This window comes from Piliocolobus tephrosceles, chromosome 3 (assembly GCF_002776525.5).
Source record: "Piliocolobus tephrosceles isolate RC106 chromosome 3, ASM277652v3, whole genome shotgun sequence".
NCBI classification, from domain to species: domain Eukaryota; kingdom Metazoa; phylum Chordata; class Mammalia; order Primates; family Cercopithecidae; genus Piliocolobus; species Piliocolobus tephrosceles.
The window spans coordinates 47,163,587-47,178,347 of record NC_045436.1 but is presented as its reverse complement, the minus strand read 5'-3'; the positions used below and the strand labels follow the sequence as shown (position 1 = coordinate 47,178,347).

Here is a 14,761-nt window from a genome sequence, read left to right as displayed (position 1 = left end):
TATGTACCACATTTTCTTTATCTATTCATCTGTTTATGGACACTTAGGATGGTTCCAACTATTGTAACCAGTGCTACAACAAACATGGGAATGCAGATATCTCTTCTATATACTGTTTTTCTTTCTTGTGGGTATATACCTAGCAGTGAGATTGCTGGATCATATGGTAGCTATATTTTTAGTCTTTTGAGGAAACAAGGAAACACCAAACTGTCTTTCATAGTGATTGTACTAGCTTACATTTCCTCCAGCAGTGTATGAGGGTTCCCTTTCTCCACATTCTGGCCAGCATTCGTTATTTCCTGTCTTTTGGATAAAAAGCATTTTAACTGCAGTGAAATGATATATCATTGCAGTTTTGGTTTGCATTTCTCTTATGATAAGTGATGTTAAGCACCTTTTCATATACTTGTTTGCTATTTGTGTGTCTTCTTTTGAGAAATGTCTATTCAAATATTTAGCCCATTTTTGATAGTATTATTAGATTTTTTTCTATAGAGTTGTTTCAGATCCTTATGTATTCTGATTATTAACCCCTTGTCTGATAGGCGGTATGCAAATATTTTCTCCCATTCTGTGAATTGTCTCTTCATATTGTAGACTGTTTCCATTGCTGCACAGAAGCTTTTTAACTTGATGTGATCCCATTTGTCCATTTTTGCTTTGGTTGTCTATGCTTGTGGAGTACTGCTCAAGAAATATTGCCCAGACCAATATCCTGCAGAGTCCCAATGTTTTCTTATAGTAGTTTCATAGTTTGAGGTCTTAGATGTAAATCTTTAATTCATTTTTATTTGTATATGGTGACAGATAGGTATCTAGCTTCATTCTTTTGCTTATGAATATACAGTTTTTCCAGCCTCATTTATTGAAAATACTGTCTTTTCCACAGTGTATGTTCTTGACACGTTTGTCAAAACTGAGTTCACTGTAGGTGTGTGGCTCTGTTTTTGGGCTCTCTATTCTGTTTATTGGTCTATGTGTCTGTTTTTATGCCAGTATCATGCTGTATTTTACTATAGCCTTTATATTACTATAGCTGTTATATTACTATAGCCTTGTAATATAATTTGAAGTCAGGTAATGTGATTCCTCCAGTTTTGTTCTTTATGTTCTTCATATAGAATATAAAATATAAAGAATATAAAACTTCATTCAGTTTTGTTATTTATATAGAATCTGTGTGCTATAATCTATAAATATTGATGAAAGAAATAAATAAGATCTATTTAAATAGATAGATAGACTGTGCTCATGGATTCGAAGACTCATCATTGGTAAAAGTTCAATTTTGCCCAAATGGATCTATAGATGATTGAATATAAATAAATCAAAATCCAAGCAAGAATATTAGTAGATATCAAGAAAAAGCTAATTCTAAACTATATATGGAAAGGCAAACAATGAATAGCAAAGTTTTGAGAAAGCAGAATGAAATCAAAGAACTCAAACTACTTAATTTAAAATATAACAAGACCTTGGAAGAAGAATAGTTACAGAATAATAAGACAGAGACAATACACGCTTACATAATCAATTATTTTTTTACAGATTCAAAGGCAAGTCAACGGATAGAAAAAATAATTATTTAAATAAATAGTGTAACAATTGAATACCTATGTGCAAAGAAACAAAAAAGAGAACACATTTCAGACCTTATACAATTAACTTACTATTAATAATCTGAATACAAAACCTAAAACTATAAAGCTTATACAGAAAAATATAGGAGAAAATCCTATAGACCTTGGTGAAGATTTGTTAATATAACACAAAACATAATATAATCCATAAAAGAAAATCATTTGTAAAGTTGACTTTATTGAAGTTAAAAACTTCCACTCTGTGAAATACGCTGTTGAGAAAATGAAAAGACAAGCTACATATTGGAAAAAATATCTGCAAAACTTATATGCAATCAGGAATTTCAATATGGAATATTTAGTGACCTTTTAGAACTCTATGAGAAACAAAAATATTCACTAAAAAACAATGGACAAATAATTTAAATAGACACTACACCAAATAAAACATGTAAGATATATTAATGGTAAATAAGCACATGGAAAAAATGTTGTGTCATTAGTTATTAAGAATATACAAATTAAAATCACAGAGAACTATCACTACATACATATTAGAATAACTATAAATCATTCTAGAAGACTGACAATACCAATCTCTGGTAAGGGTGTTAACCAACTAGATCTCTCACATACTGCAAGTGGGAACACAAAATAGTATAGTTACTTTGGGGAAATATCTGGTAGCTCTTTTTTAGTTTTAGTTTTTGTTTTTTAAAGACAGTGTTTCACTATGTTAACCAGGCTGGTCTCAAACTTCTGAGCTCAAGCAATCCTCCCACCTTGGCCTCCAAAAGTGCTGGGATTCTGGGCGTGAGCTATCATACCTGCCCCAGTCTGGTAGTTTCTTATAAAATTAAATACACATCTACAATATGACTCAGCAATCTAACTTCTAGGTGTTTAGTCAAGAGAAATGAAATCTTTGATTACTCAAAAACCTGGATGCAGACGCTTTTAGTGGTTTTTAAAAAATAACTAAAAATCCAAAATAACCCCAAAGATCTTCAAATAGTAAAAGGACAATTACATAGTAATAAACCTGTAAAATAAAATAAAAAGGAATAAAGAGACAAATGGGTGAATGTCAAGCACAATATGGTAAGTAAAAGGTGGCCAGCTCAAAAGGCTGTGTACCGTATAATTCTATTTTAATGGCATAAATATAAAAGACAGAATCAAAGGTATAGAAAAAGTCCAGTAAGTAAGCAAAATAATTTGACCATAAATGAACAGGAAGAGGGAAGTTTTATGTGATAACATTAAGTGTTCTGTGCCTTGATTGTGGTGGTGGCTGCACAAATGTGTGCATTTGTCAAAACTCAAAGAACTGTGTGCCAAAGGTGAAAAGTTTACTGTATGTAAATTTTTAAACAGTGAATAAAAATAAAAAGTATTTTAGAAGGGGTCATTAAATATTATGGTATTATTTATTTTAATTATATTTATTATTAATATGGCCAGGAGAGTGGGAAATGGCCTAAGAGAGGAACAATTTGAAACCTTTGATAATAACAAATGTGAAATCAATGAAAAGAATTGCAGGAATAAAAAAAGTAGCAAACAGAAATCCCTTTGACAAGGCAGTAAGAAGGATAAAACTGGGACAGAAATATTCACTCATCTACAAAGGAGCCAACAGTTGCCACGATTTAATTGATATGCTTCAATTTGATCTGAATACACATCGATAAAAAAGAAGCTCCCTTGGGTTTGGTGTGGCTGATAGAAAAATGGTAGAACAGGCTTCTATGGAGGAGCAGTTGTCAGCGTCATGTGTATATCCAAGTCATAAATCAGGGCGAAATACTCAAAATAAGTTAAGTCCACATGGAAACAGATGCAGGCAGGTGTCTTGGGAATTAAGACACCTAGCTCACTGTGCTGCAGAGCCTGGCTCCTGACTTTGAGGAAAACAGTAACAAAAATTAAGGACTCATTCAAAAAGCCAACCTGACTCAGACAACTGATATGGCTGCAGCCTGGTGATCATGGCCTAAATTCATCCCACCAGTAACCTAGAAAGCAGTGTGGAAGCTTTTACTCCAGTGGAAGGAAGCTGCAGGCTTTGCCAGTGGGACACTCCCTTGGTGTTTTTCTTTTTGTTTGTTTGTTAGTAAAGGTTAAGGGTAGAGTAGAGGATAGAAGGAAAGAGGCGTTAACATATTATGTGGCTTGACTTCCACTGGCTGTATTTCAGGCTCCGTTTTCACAGATACGGATCAAAGGACAGTGCCTGAAAACAAACAAATGAAAACAAAACAAAGGTGATAAGATCATTATCTCAGGAAATATCTAAGACAGTTTCATGGAGACAATTATTTTTATAAGAATTTAATAAATTTTTGCATCAAAAACATGAGGGTCAATAAAAGGAAGGAAGAGGAGGAAGAATGAAATGAAGAAGAAAGGAGGAAGAATGGGAAAGAAAAATAGGGAAGAGAATATTGATAATAGAAGATATTAAAAAATGTGAGTAAAGACAAAAATGTAGTAATGTGGAATATACACAAATAATAGCAAACTGGCCAGTCTGATGGTAGCAGTACACGCAGAAACAGTACATTTTCAGATGGGTGATTATTCGGTCTGACTAGAATCTCTACTATGAATGAATGAAAAAAGTCACAGAGAAGTGTAATTTCTCTTACTCTAGATGTTAGATACGATGTTTGTAAACCAGAGAATAGGACAATTTGGGCTGTTTGCATCCTAGCACTGTTAGTTCATAGCTTCACTCAATCAATCAAATATTAGTTGAGCATCTATCAACTTAGCAGCATGCAAAGTGCTGTAACTCAGAAATTATATGTTACTATGCCTCTAACTGGAGTTTAAATCTGGATAGCAGAATCTAGAACATCTGCAAGAAAAAGTAGTTTTAATAAAAGGATAAATGAATGTGCCTTTAAGTCTTTGCCTCCAGTGTACAGAATCAATAAGCACTTTCTCAATGTTTTGTATTTGCAATATTGTCTTAGCTATATGTTCTTAAAGTTAGCCTCCTTGCTTTTTAAACTTCCTTCCCTTCCTTTCTAGAGCTTACTATATCTAGATAGGCTACTATGTACCAGTCAATGTGTCAGTTAAGAGAGCAACAAGACAGAAACAATCTTGGAAAACAGAATTTGCAAATCCCATTTTAGAGAAGAGTTAACTGAGATTAAGAATAGTTACAACATTTGTCCAAGGTCACACTAGAAACAAGTAAAGCAGCTGGGATTTAACCCAGGCTTCAAAATTCACAACCATTGCTTTTATCCTGAGAAAAATATAATCTCTAAAAACTATAATTTACAGATTACAAGACTCATCATTTGGTTTGGAAAATTCCTCCTGAAAAAGGAAACAGTAAAGTTCAGTTTGGTGTCAAAAACATGCTCCCCAGAGGCCAACTAATTTTCAGATGGGTGATTATTCAATCCGGCTGGATATGATGTTTTTCTTCCTACATTTATGGTTCAATGTTGGTCTATTTTCTTTCTTTTCTTTTTTAAGAATCCATTTTCAATTAAGATTTCTAATTAGATTCCATGTTTGAGACACATCTCTAGTAGAAAGCAAATGGCAAGAGTAGTAATTAAAAAGCAGCTGTCTCTTGTCTTTCTGGAATGAAACAAGCCATTTTGTCTGTAAGTTATGAAATCCTAGGAAATTCTGTGATGTTTGTCTCAGTTTTTAATAACAGTCAACTTAATTGGAAGATGCTGAATTGGTCTAAAAAAGTCGATGCTCTTTCTAACACATATGCTGAAAATTTCTCTGCTAGAATAAGCATAAATCTACTCTGGATTTTTCAGACTTTTAGTGTTGCAAAGACAGAATCTCCACATTTTATATAAAATCAAATCATTGGCCCGGCATGATAGCTAACACCAATAATCCCAGCACTTTGGCAGGCCAAGATGGGCTGATCACTTGAGCTCAGGTATTCAAGACAAGAATGGAAACATGCCAAAACCCCATCTCTACAAAAAAATTAGACGGCATGGTGGTGCATGCCTGTAGTCCCAGCTACTGAGAGAGGCTGAGGTGGGAAGATCAGCTGATCCTGGGAGGTGAAAGCTGCAGTGACCCATGACTGCGCCACTGCAATCCAGCCTAAGTGACAAGAGTGAGACCCTGAGTGACAGAGTGAGATTCATGGAACATAGCTATTTCTTAAAGATCAAATCATTCTTTAAAGTACTAAAGTAGGCATTACCCCAAGTCATTTGCTTTACTTTAGGACTTTTTCAGAAGCCTGCATTATAAAACTTTATAAATCAAAGAGAATAAGCATTTTCAAAGGAAAGAAATATGATTCAGATTAACTGAGATGCAAACAGTTATTTGTGTAGATGTTCTCTGTTTGGTTTAAGAGAACCAATATTACTAATGCTAATGTTGAAAATTATTTAGGAAGCTTTTACTCCAGTTGTTCTTGATACCTGAGGCTATATTTTCACATGTAAAGTATAATCAGGATTTGAGGCAATTAACCATATAATTAAGGTCAAGAAAAATCTTCAGCTGGAAAAGAAATAAACCAATGAAGCACACAGATTTTTTCTGGCTTGCATTATCTAGATTCTAGAAAATTATCTAACACACTTTAATGCACATAGCCATAAAATAGGTCAAGTTCCCTAAAAGCAGGCCAGTCTCAGGTACAAAAGAAACCTCTTAAAATGCATATTCCCAAGTAAACTTTTGAAAGATTTCCCAATATAATCCTGGAAATGACTTCAGGAAATATTAAGTTAAATAACAGTACAAACACACACACACACACACGTTGGGGTAAAGTGAGGTCAGGTGACAGATTCGAAAGCATCTATATTCAGGGAACCAGGAGAGAAAACCAAATTACATCACACAGAAATGCAAGCAGAGCAAGTCCAAAGGCATCTTACGATGGATATTAAGGACCTATGGGGCTGGGCTTTTCATCTTATTTTCAGCCCAGCTTCATTTATATCTGTCTTCCCTTCTGTGACTTTACTGTAGCCACACTATTCTTCTTTTAATTGTTTTCTTTTTTTTCTTCATTTATTTTCTTTATTCCATGCTGTTCCACCTACCTGGGGTTCTTTATTCTCATACTTTAGGTCTCAGTTTAAATGTCATCTTCCAGAGAAATAGCCTCTGTCTACCCAATCCACAGTAAATTCTTTATTTGTCTCCCAATAATTTATCCCATAGAATTCTGTTATTTTACATTATAGCACTTACCACCACTTTTACTTATATATTGATATCTACTGAATCTCCTCTACTGGAATGTAAGTACTGCCTGATTTGTCCAATTCTAGAAAATCGCCTTACAGATGAGTGTTTCCCAAATAACAAAACTTTAGTGTATATGCATTGATTTGATAAGTAATAATATTACTTTTTTTAATTTCTTCACATTTCTGCCTATGGTAGGCCTGGCCTACCTCAAAATTAGTTTAATGTATTTATAGAAATTAATTTACCTATAAAACTGTGGCCACTCATCTATAACATGCAGTCACACATATGCTAAAACACCTAACTGGCATTATTGTAAAATATTTGGTTAATAAGTTTGAATTAATCATCAGTTGAAATGAATATAATGTGTTAATGTTATATGTTAAGAATGACTCTTGTACCTGATTTATGGTGTTTTCCTTGACAGAATTGCTCTTCGATTATTGTTTTGCTGGTTTCAAGGCTCTGCAAAAAACAAAAGGAAAAAAAAGTCAGGATTTAGTGTTTACTGGAAATCTTCTTACTAAAGCACCCATAGGTAAAGTGTTTAATATATATGCTTATAGTACCCGTCATTCAAACTTGGGGAGTTATCATCATCACAAGATTCATGGAACATAGCTATTTCTTATTTCTATCCCAAATTAGTCAGCTTTATTCAGCCCGTAAAGCTCCTCTAGAATAAATTATAGCTGATCCTTGTTTGCTGCTTAAGTGTGCCAAGTACTATCCTATGCCAGGCACTATTTTAAGTTACATGGATTAACTCATTTATTCCTCATAACTACTCAGCAAGAAAGGGTTAACTCAGCAGGCCTGAGTTACTCAAACTCTGCCCATCACAAAGAAAGGTGAATCTTCAGGTCTGGCCTTCGGTTAGCTTCTGGGAGATAACCTCCGAACTCCTGGAAAAGTCTACCTGGTAAGTGTTTTGTATGCATGAGGCCTTAGGCTATGCTGTTTCAGTTGGACCAGATAAATTTATTCTAAAATGTGATTTATGGTGAACATTTATTTTTGCTTGTGGGAAGGGGGTCTGGTGTCTGAATCATCCAGTGCTGCATGCTTATGTGAGTGATATCTAATAGAACTCTAGAAACCAAAGCTTAACTGAGCTTCTCTGGTTTACCACACTTCATGGGTTACATATCATTTTGTTGGTAGCTTTAATCACATCTCCATGTGACTCCACTGGGAGAGGATACCTGGGAGTTTGTTCCTGGACTTTGCACCATGAACCTTTTCTCTTTGCTGTTCTTAATTTGTATACTTTCACTATAAGAAAGCATGACTATGATTATACAGCTTTTCTGTATCTTAGATGATATGGTTTGGCTGTGTCCCCATCCAAATCTCATCATGAATTGTAGCTCCCATAATCTCCACATGTTGTGGGAGGGACCTGGTGGGAGGTAATTGAATCATGGGGGTGGTTACCCAGTGCTGCTGTTCTCGTGATAGTGAGTGAGTTCTCACAAGATCTTATGGTTTTATAAGGGGATTTTCCCCCTTTTGCTCTGCATTTCTACTTGCTGCCACCATGTGAAGGACATGCTTGCTTCCCCTTCCATCATAATTGTAAGTTTCCTGAGGCCTCCCCAGTCCTGCAGAACTGTGACTCAATTAAACTTCTTTCCTTTATAAATTACCCAGTCTCAGGTATGTCTTTATTAGCAGCATGATAGCAGACTGATACATTAGTAAATCATCAAGCCTAAAGGCGGTCTTGAGGACCCCCAATACAAGCACCCTATGAGGGAGCTACCATTATTACTACATAGAGAGAATTTGGCAAAGACAGGTGAAGTGATTCAGTCAGAGTCCCACAGGTAAAGGGTACTATTTGAATTTAAAACCACTGATCTCTCAAAGTGCACTTTGGGAGGCCAAGACGGGCGGATCACGAGGTCAGTAGATCAAGACCATCCTGGCTAACCCGGTGAAACCCCATCTCTAGTAAAAAATACAAAAAACTAGCTGGGAGAGGTGGCAGGCACCTGTAGTCCCAGCTACATGGGAGGCTGAGGCAGGAGAATCGTGTAAACCCAGGAGGCGGAGCTTGCAGTGAGCTGAGATCCGGCCACTGCACTCCAGCTTGGGTGATAGAGAGAGACTCTGTCTCAAAAAAAAAAAAAAGAAAAGAAAAGAAAAAAACCCCACTGATCTAGTTTCAGAGTTTGGGCATTTTACCACTATATATCATGCTATAAATAAATACATTTACTATTATATCTAATTCAATAAGTGTATAAAAAAAGTTACCTGGTTCTTTTTTCTATTTTATTATCAGGAACAGTTTTCAAATTATAAATTTACTATCAGTTGCCAAGATTTCATACTATTTGGTCAAAAGATGTAGTAACTCATTGGATTAAAGTTGTTATTTCACCATTGTACATTATTTGAAAGAAACTTTCCCCTAGTAATGTCAATAATGCAGATGAGATATACAATTTTCTCATTCATATTATCATATATCTCTCATCATTCTGTATTGTTTTCAATATAAGAAGGTGAAACTACAGAGAATAAGCTTTAAATTACACCAGGCCTCCTTTAATTTGGGGAAAACAAAATATTCCAATTTTTCTTAAGTTTTCTCATTTTTTGAGCCTGGTAGACCCAGAGTTGCTTTTAAGATAAGTGTTAAGAAAAAAACATGTTTCATAATAAGAGAAATCATGAAACTGATCACCTAGTTGCAACTGCAGAAAATACAAACCATCTATTACTAAACTCAAAACAGAAAATAATATAGAAAAGTCACATATTTGCTATATCAAACTTTCATCAGGTAGACTTTACAAGACACTTTGGTCAAAGTTTTGTGGTCCTTAAGTGTCTGAGATAGGAGTTTTATTTTAACACTTGAACAACATCATAATTTATCTTTCATCTTTTTCAAATCCACCCAAAGCTAGGCATTGTGCTCTGTTGTACAAAGTAGATGGCAGTGTCCTGTCCTTATTAACAGAACAGACTGCACATCTCTTCTGGATGTTTCAGCTGACATCACTTCTGCAAAGGTGATGAGTTTAACTTGCAAATAAAATAAGAACACATAGAGGCCAGCATAGTCTCATATAGTCCATAGTGTCCAAAGAAGCCTTTGAATAATTTTTTTTAAATACCAGTAATGCATACTGAAGAAGGGTAACACTCTATAGAACAATGAATAAACACATCAAATACAAACTGAATAGCTCTGCAAGTCCAAAGGACAAAAGTTTATGATGCAGAAAGGCCAACTGTCTTATGTGAGTCTGAGTCTTTCAGACTTTTTTTTTGTTCCCATTATGGAGTCATTCATTACTTGTCAGCTCCCATCACGTAGCAAGAACCAATATTTACTAAAACCCATTGAAGTGTATAGTCACCTTAAATACACATCCCACAGAGTTAATGCAAATAAGGTCTTATTTAACATTTATCATTATCTTCATGACAAATGACCAAATAGGATATTTTCTTTAATTAGGACATAAAAGTTTTCTTTCAGTAGAAAATTCAAACTTCTATGTTAAACAACTTCTGAGTGTTAAACTGAATTGAACATTACTGTTTAGAATCAAAATGCATAATATTCAAAAAAATTGAGGTGGCCTCCTATTATGCTTCTACCTTATTCTATATAGGCTAGTGCCTTCTTTGGTCCCTGTATCCATTCCTTTTGTGGCCCTTGATATGGGGTTTGGATATTTGTCTATTCCAAATCTCAGGTTGAAATGTGATTCCCAACATTGGAAGTGAGGCCTAGTGGAAGGTGACTGGATCCTGGGGGAGGATCCCTCATGAATGACTTAGCAACATCCCCTTGGTGATAAGTGAGTTCTTGCTCCAAGTTCACATGATATTTGGTTGTTTAGAAGAGTGTGACACCTCCTCCCCACCTTGCTCCATCTCTCACCATCTATGTGCCTGCTTCTCCTTTGCCTTCTACCACAATTGGAAGCTTTCTGAGGCCTCACCAGAAGCAAATCCTGTCACCACACTTCCTATGGAATCTACAGAACTGTGAACCAAATAAATCTCTTTCATTTACAAATTACCTAGCCTCAGATATTCCTTTATGGCAATGCAAAAGCAAACTAAGACAGAAAATTGGTACTGAGGAATGGGGTGTTGCTATAAAGGTTCCAGAAAATATGGAAGCAGCTTTGGAAGTGGATAATCGGCAGAGGCTGAAAGAGTTTGGAAGGCTCAGAAGAAGCAGGAAGATGAGGAAAAATTTGGAACTTCTTAGAGACTGGTTAAATGGTTGTGATAAAACTGCTGACAGAGATACAGACATTGATGTCCAGGCTAAAGAGATCTCAGGTGAAAATGGGAAACTTATTGGGAACCAGAGTAAAGGTCACCCTTCTTATTCTCTAACAAAGAACTTGGTTGCATTCTGTCCAAGTCCTAGGAATCTGTGGAAATTTGAATTTAAGACTGATGACTTAGGGTATCTGGCAGAAGAAATTTCTAAGTAGCAAAGCATTCAATATGTGATCTGGCTGTTTCTAACAACCTAAATGAGATACAAGGGCAAATAAATGACTTAAAATTAGAACTTACAATTAAAAGGGAAGCAGTAAAAGTAAAGTAAAAGTTTGAAAAATTTGCAGCCTGGCCATGTGGCAGAGAAAAAGCACTTTCGGAAAAGGAATTCAAGCAAGCTGCAGAGGAACTACTTGCTAGAGAGACTGGCATGACTAAAAGGGAGCCAAGTGCAAATACCTAACACAATGGAAAAAAGGTCTCAAAGGCATTTTACAAGTCTTCAAGGAAGCCCCTGCCATCATAGGCCCAGAGGCCTAGGAGGAAAGAATAGGCCCTGAACGGGCCCCATTGCCCTTATCAGCCTTGGGATACTGCTTCCCACATCCTGGCCACTCCATCTCTAACCTTGACTCAATGGGATTCAGGTACAGGTATAGCTCAGGCTGCCACTTTGAAGAGCACAAGCTGTCATACACCTTGGTTGCTTCTACATGGTGTTAAGCCTGCAGGTGCACATAATACAAGAGTGAAAGAGCCTTGGCCACTCCCACCTAGATTTTAGAGGATGTATAGGAAAGCTTGGTTGCCCAAGTAGAAGTCTATCACTAGTGCAGAGTCCCAACAGAGAAACTCTACTAGGGGAATGCTGAGGGGTAATGTGGGATTGGAGACCCACAAAGAGTCTGCACCAGGGCACTGCCTAGTAGAGCTGTGGTAAGGGGGTCACTGAACTCCAGACCTGAGAATGGTAAAGCCACCAGTAGATTGCAGCTTCAGCATGGAAAAGCTGCAGGCACTCAACTCTAGCCTAGGAGAGCAGCCATGTGGACCCACAGAAGCCACAAGGGCAGGGCTTCCTAAGTCCATGAGAGTCAGCCCTCACACCAAGATGTGGGACATGAGGTCAAAGGAGATTGTTTTGAAGCTTTAAGATTTAATGACAGCCCTGCTGGGTTTCTGACTTGTGTGGGACCTATTGCCCCCCATTTTGGCCAATTTTCTCCCCTTTTGGAATGAGAAGGTTTACCCAATGCTTATACCACCATCGTATCTTGAGTGTCAATAACTAGATTTTTGTTTGTTTGTTTATCTCACAGGCTCATAGATGGAAGAAACTAATTTCCAGACTAGACTTTAGACTTGAGACTTTTGAGTTAATGTTTGCATGAGTTAAGACTTTAGGGGACTATTGGAAAGGCATGATTTGTATTTTGAAATGTGAGAAAGACATGAGATTTGGGAGTCCAGGGACAAAATGATGTGGTTTGGATGTTTGTGCCCTTCAAATCTCATGTTGAAATGTGATTCTCGTTGTTGAAGGTGGGCCTGGTCAGAGGTGACTGGATCATGGAAGAGGATCGCTCACGAATGGCTTAGTACCACGCTCTTGGTGATAAGTGAGTTCTTGCTCTAACTTCATGCAATATCTGGTTATTCAAAAGAATTTGGTACCTCCCCTCTCTCTCTTGCTCCCCTTCTCACCATGTGATGTGCCTGCTTCTCCTTTGCCTTCCACCATGAGTGGAAGCTTTCTGAGATCTCATCAGGAGCAGATTTCCAGTACTATGCCTCCTGTAAAGCCTGAAAAACCATGGACCAATTAACCCCCCCCCCCTTTTTTTTTTTTTTTTTTTTTTTTTTTGATATGGAGTCTCCCTCTGTCACCCAGGCTGGAGTGCAGTGGGGCGATCTCTGCTCACTGCAAGCTCCACCTCCCGGGTTCACGCCATTCTCTTGCCTCAGCCTCCCAAGTAGCTGGGACTACAGGTGCCCCCCACCACGCCCGGCTAATTTTTTGTATTTTTAGTAGAGACGGGGTTTCACCATATTAGCCAGGATGGTCTCAATCTCCTGACCTCATGATCCACGCACCTTGTCCTCCCAAAGTGCTGGGATTACAGGTGTTGAGACACCACGCCCGGCCCTAAACCTCTTTTTCTTATAAATTACCCAGCTCCAAGTGTTTCTTTACCATGATGCAAAAGCAAATTAACACAGCCCTGGATGAGGTTTTCATAACATCCCTCTTTTTTTTTTTTTTTTCTCCCCTACTCCAGGATCCTGGTGTGATGGGGATATAGCTAAAGTCAGAGATGACTATTTGTCTTTTCCATCTTACCCCATGGAAGAAAACTGGGCCTTGTGCTGACCCCAAATAGCCTGAATAACTCCAGGTTAAGGGCCCAAATCAGTGAGAGGTTTTGGGATATTATAGCAAAGGCAGAAGCTGAGTGAGACAGAATTTAGAAGAGATCAAGGAGAGACCACGCCGTGTAAGTCAGAGAATTCTGCAATATGGCTGCTATGATTTGGATGTTAGTTTCTCCAAACCTCATGTTGAAATTAGATCCCAAATGATGGAGATGAGGTCTAATGGGAGATGCCTTAGTCATGGGGGTGGATCCCTCATGAATAGATTAATGCCCCTTTCTACAGGGAGTGAGTCCTCACTTTATTAGTTTCCACAAGAGCTGATTCTTAAAAAGAACCTAGAACGTCCCCTCTTGCTCTCTCTTGCTTCCTCTCTTACCATGTGATCTCCGCACACACTGGCTCCCCTTCCCCTTCCACCATGAATATAAGTAGCCTGAAGCCTTCATCAGATGCAGGTGTTCATTCACCTGCAGAACCATAAGCCAAATAAACCTCTTTATCAATAATCGAGCCTCAGGTATTCCTTTATATCAATGTAAATGAACCAAGACAACGGGTTTTCATGGGTTCTGAAACTCATACACTTGTTCCATAATAGGTACAGCATTGAAATATTTGCCTTAGAAATTATTCAAATATAGTTACTAGAATCTAGATTAAACTACTTTTAAGATATATGTTAAAATTAAATCTAATTTCCCAAAGGTTTTAAAAATCTTATAGTTGTTGCTCAGTTTCCATCCCTAACTGTAAAGGCAAAGTAGGATTAAGCCGACAATGGCATTCTCAACATAGCCTTCAGGTCAACAGAAAAATTGTAAAAAAAAAAAAAAAAATTATATTAGAATTAATAAAATAACTCAAAATTCAAGGATGCAAGGCAAATTTGCAGCAATAACTTTTCTATATAATAGCAAAAAATAGAAAATAAAATTTCCAAATGAATGCAGCTCCCAATAGCAGCAATAATAATCCAAATTACTATAGCAGTAACAACAAAATCAATAAAGAAATTATGAATAACTCTGTAAGGAAAATTATAAGAATCTATAAAGAGAAGTAAAGAACTGTAACACATATGTAAGTGGGAAATTATTTACAGTATAAATATCAATTCCTTCCAAATTAATTTGTATTTTTAGTATAATTCCAATGAAAATTCTAATGAAAGTAATTTTAGAAGCTCTTAAAATTTTCCAATGCTTATTTGAAGAAAGCATTCTAGATCATAAAGAATATTCTGAACATGAATATTAATAAAATGTTTTGTGTAATGATAAAATATATTTTGTGACATAACATGTGACACAGTGAAGAAATGG

The 14,761-nt window shown here is 36.6% G+C and overlaps 1 protein-coding gene across 6 annotated transcripts in view; it reads right to left on the bottom strand.

Moving 5' to 3' along the window:
- The window catches only part of INPP4B (inositol polyphosphate-4-phosphatase type II B), an 840,917-nt gene that overhangs the window by 429,324 nt on the left and 396,832 nt on the right, over positions 1–14,761 (bottom strand). For all 6 annotated transcript variants that reach the window (XM_023225976.3, XM_023225978.3, XM_023225977.3 and 3 more), the window contains one exon: positions 7,202–7,265. The gene's annotated coding sequence lies outside the window, so the exon portion shown is untranslated. The remainder of the gene's footprint in view (positions 1–7,201; positions 7,266–14,761) is intronic.